We start from the raw sequence: 5,231 nt of genomic DNA, 5'->3' as shown, positions 1-5,231 counted from the left end.
TTGGCGCTCATACCACTTCTTCTTATATCTAGACACTACAATTCTTTTGTTCATTACCAAGGACAGGTGCAAGTGTTAATTGAAACGGAACGTTATAGTGCTTTTGATTTTTAATTGTATACCTACAGATGATGTTCCTCAACAACATAAATAACGCACCACATCTTTTCATACGTAATAGTTTTACAATTTCTTGGTTAATATACTACACATCTATACAAATATATGTGCGTATTGTTATGCATTTACTTTTCTACATTGGCTAGAGGTATAGGGGGAGGGTTGAGATCTCTTAAACATATTTAACCCCGCCGCAATTTTGCGTCTGTCCCAAGTCAGGAGCCTCTGGCCTTTGTTAGTCATGTATGATTTTTTATTTTAGTTTCTTGAGTATAATTCGGAGTTTAGTATGACGTCCATTATCACTAACTGGTATACATATTTTTAAGAGGCCAACTGAAGAACGCCTCCAGGTGCGGGAGTTCCTCGCTACATTGAAGACCCATTGATGACCTTCGGCTGTTGTATGCTCTATGGTCGTGTTGTTGTCGCTTTGACACTTTTCCCATTTCCTTACTCAATTTTAAATATAGCATAACCTTAAAATTAAGGCAGAATTTACAGATTCATTTTCTTTTTCGTTGAATACAAAGGAAGTACTACCTGTAGTGAGAAAAAAAAAAAAAAAAAAAAAAAAAAAAAATCTAAAGATATTATTAAGTCGAAATCCAATTGGTCGTTACACAAGTAATCGATTTATAAACTGATACTAATCAAATAAATGAAAGATCATTGCAACCAAGATCATTTTTGTTGTTTCATTTGTGATTACAAATGTAAGCGTATTAACTTACAGTCCCATACATATATTTGCGTAATTCTCCTGCCAAGACGAAGGTTTAACAGGAAAAAAACAATTTGTATATTTTTTAATGAATAAAATATAAAAAAAAAAAAAAAAAAAAAACAAGAGAAAATTAAAAGCTATTATTCTCTTCCAATGAAATCTAAGGCTCTTTTATTATTTTCCAAATTGAATTCAAACGTCTACGTGATTAGAATAAAATGCAAATAACTTTTGAGCTACCGCGAAGGTATTATAACAAGACTGTAATACCATTGAACAGATGTATACAATTATTGTTCATAACGGCTGTATTAAGTTGCCAAGTTTGTCTCATTTAGATGATATTTGTATTAGTTTTAGAGCTTTTTTCATTTTTTAATGTCTTTTTATCAGCATCAAATATAGAAAATTAATAACTAGAAAACACAAACTGATAAGTTTATACAATGACAAATACATCTTTAATAAATAATAATCGATACAAATAAAGGCAACAGTAGTATACCGCTGTTCAAAACTCGAAATTAAAAATGCAAACGTACGGCAAATACAAAAAACAAATCATAAGGTATCAAGCTCCTGTAGGCATGCATGCGTAGTAATATTCTACAGTTTGACATCTCATATCCAGAGAAATGCTCTTATAGATAACATGCCTTAGTCATATTGTACGGCTAATCTACAGTCCGCTGTCTAACCATAAGATGAGTACGGTTATTTCCAGACTGTCTTAGCTGCAATAGAAATCACCAGTCCTCTGCCTTACCAACCTGTGTCTACAGGTATTTCCTGACACGCTCATATGTCAAAGAAACAACCGGTGTGCTGTCTATCCACATAGAGACAAAGAAACCACCTGTCTGCCTTACCAACCTGTGTCTACAGGTATTTCCTGACAAGCTCATATGTCAAAGAAACAACCGGTGCACTGTCTATCCACATAGAGACAAAGAAACTACCTGTCTGCCTTACCAACCTGTGTCTACAGGTGTTTCCTGACAAGCTCATATGTCAAAGAAACAACCGGTGCGCTGTCTATCCATATATAGACAAAGAAACCACCTGTCTGCTGTCCTATTGCTTGACAGCATCAAAAACTAGAAACAATTCTGATTGGGAAATATCGTACTAGTTTTTGTAATAAACATATACATATACTACTAAGAATGTTTCATGTTTGATGCGAGAAGAAACGTGCAATGTACCTTAAACAGAAATGATTGCAGTGCCAGTTTGGAACAATTTAGCATCTATTAGATTATGTAATTTTCGATCTGATATGTCAAAATAGTTAAGTGTTTTAGTGTTAGTTTGTTTATTTTTTGAAGTTTAGTTTGACGTTTATTTTCACTGAACTAGTACACTTTTTTAATTTATAGGACATCTGAGGCCTACCTCTGGGTGCAAAATTTTTCTAACTGCATTGAAGTCCCATTGATGGCCTTCGGCTGTTATATGCTCTTTGGTTAGGTTGATATCTTTTTGGCATATTCACCATTTCCATTTTTCAATTTAATATATTGTCAAACAGATTTTTATAGCGTCCTTTTTAAGAGTTACTGATACACTAATGTCCAGATTATGGAAAGATTATGCTCTTATACAAATTGAATGAGAATTTTAACTTCGTTGACTTTCTTTAATTCTGGAGAACAATAAAATATCAAAGTGAATTAAATAGATTCTCGGGTACCAAACTTTGAAATGAGAAATATGCAATATCTTGGTTAAATGCCCTGAGGATGATATAAGAACTAGTTTTGTTTACTATTTAAGACTACTATTACATACTGTGTTATAGTAATCTCAAATTATATGATATATTTTGCCTACAAAAAGGATAACAGATACAAGTGGGGGATTTAGAAAAACTGTAACCGATTTAACGGCTTTTTATTATGTTGCTTTAATTATTGTTTGTGATAGGATTATTGTAGATAAATCCTATCTAATAATTTATTGCATGACTGTGTCTCCTTCGATAGCAAGTTTTATTTGATTTTGCTTACCATTGTCTGAAGTAGAATTCAAAATTTAAAATAGTTTATAGTTTTACTCAGATTTATCTTCAATATGATTTTCTTGAAAAATAAATGTCTACAACAAAATAAAACTGAAATTGTTCATTTTTAACTGTCTTTTATATTGGATGTTTATATTCAGTATACAGTTATTTAATATGTAACTATGCATTATAGATCAAAATATATTCCCCGATGTATGAAGATAAGCTCATTGTTCTATTGCCCGAGGCCAACGACTGAGGGCAATAGTACAATGAGCTGATCTTTATACCGAGGGAAATATATTTTGATCTATTGCACTGTTGCACATTCAATGACTGTTTTATTACCTAATACATACTGAGTCAGTTCTAACAAATTCTTAGAAATAAAACATATGAAAGTAACAACTGTATTAATTATAATGTGTAAGGAGCATACATGAATAACCAATACTTTAGAAATTCAATAACATGGACATGTCTTGAAATCAGAGTAATTTAAATGACAAGAAATCATTAAAGTCAACATATCAAATATTCTTCAAAATGTAACGGCTATACACATTTAATGGTAATGAATATGTAAATTATTCACATTATGAAACACCAAATTATTGGGAATATTGAGTCTCCTCTCAGTTAATACTCTTGAGGATCAAAACAATAAACCCAAGAACGTTTAAAGGACCCAATTTGATTGGACAACATGAATACCTTTCAACTAATCAGATTTCAGAATAAGAGGTCATACCATGTCAGTGCAATAGACTGCACACAGGTGCAATAGAACGATAAGTTCCAGTGCAATAGACCATGGAACAAAAAATGGCAAAAAATAGCAAATAATATAGAAATATTAATAAAACAGTAAAATACTCTTTATTAGGTAATAATTAAGAATATTGAATAATGCCCTGAAGATGATATAAGAATCGGATTTTTTTTCTCGTTTTTTTTTAATTTTTTTTGTTGTTTATTTTGTTGTTTCTCTTTTTATCTAAGACTACTTTTATATACTGTGTTAAAGTAATCTTAAATTTTTTAATAATTTTCCTACAGAGAGGATAACAGATACAAGTGGGGGATTTGGAAAAACTGTAACCGATTTAACGGCTTCTTTATTATGTTGCTTTAATTATTGTTTGTGATAGGATTATTGTAGATAAATCCTATCTAATAATTTATTGCATGACTGTGTCTCCTTCGATAGCAAGTTTTATTTGATTTTGCTTACCATTGTCTGAAGCAGAATTCAAATTTAAAAATAGTTTATAGTTTTACACAGATTTATCTTCAATATGATTTTCTTGAAAAATAAATGTCTACAACAAAATAAAACTGAAATTGTTCATTTTTAACTGTCTTTTATATTGGATGTTTATATTCAATGAAACGTCGCACGATACTGGTGTCACCTAACGTTACACGCTTGAAGACGTTAGCCAAAACGAAAAACGTTAATTTAGAATGCATATTTTGGCTTTCTAAAATAAATATTGACGGATTTTTTTGAGTGAAATACGTTAAGAAATTTGGATTCATGCTTTTCTTAGATAATAGATACTAAGCTTTTTATTAGCAAATTGAGAATTAAAATGTAAATGGAATTGAATCATTTGAATAATAAACATTTTCATTACAAACGCAATCATAGTATATTCCTTTTTAATAAACTACGCACTACAAATGCACTCATTTATACAATCCACAACAATGTCGAGGCGATTGGACTACGGTATTAAGCATGAAAGTGTCATTGAGTTCTGCACAAATATATACAAGTAAAGGGAATCAGCGGGATCAGTAGCTGTTTTTCTTCCTATTAATTTGTATTGTAGCAGATGGGAGTGACATAATAAAGTCTGGAAAACATTTCAGTTCCGCGAGGAAATCTTGCTCGTCCAATGAATTTGCATAATAGAGCTTTTACCTAAAACATTTAAGGTTTCCTTCACAAGTAACCAAAAAAAAAAAGCCGTATTCCGAATCGTCTGTGAAAACTGCAATGATGACGATTAGACGTAACATTTGTATACTGTACATGTTACATAACGTCAAAATCGCATGTGGGGACATTGCATTGGACATTATAGTTTTATCTGATATATTGTAATTTAGATTAAATTTAGCGGAAATTAATATCAAAATAGAGAGATTTTTTTTGTACTTTTATCCCCTATACTTTTTTTAATGTAGCGAATAAAGCACTGTATAAAGAATATCATGAAAAAAACAGAAAAATTTAACCCTATGTCAATAGCTATGAAGGGGACAAAATGTCGGACATTGTTATTCAATTCGAATAAAAAGAAATTATTTTCAAAATAACGGATTATTGCATGAGATGAAAGTGTGAGCTTTCTTGTACAAAATACTCGT

The sequence above is a fragment of the Mytilus galloprovincialis genome, chromosome 7 (assembly GCF_965363235.1).
Source record: "Mytilus galloprovincialis chromosome 7, xbMytGall1.hap1.1, whole genome shotgun sequence".
Lineage (NCBI taxonomy): Eukaryota > Metazoa > Mollusca > Bivalvia > Mytilida > Mytilidae > Mytilus > Mytilus galloprovincialis.
The sequence above is the reverse complement of the archived record's forward strand: the minus strand, read 5'-3'. Positions refer to the sequence as shown.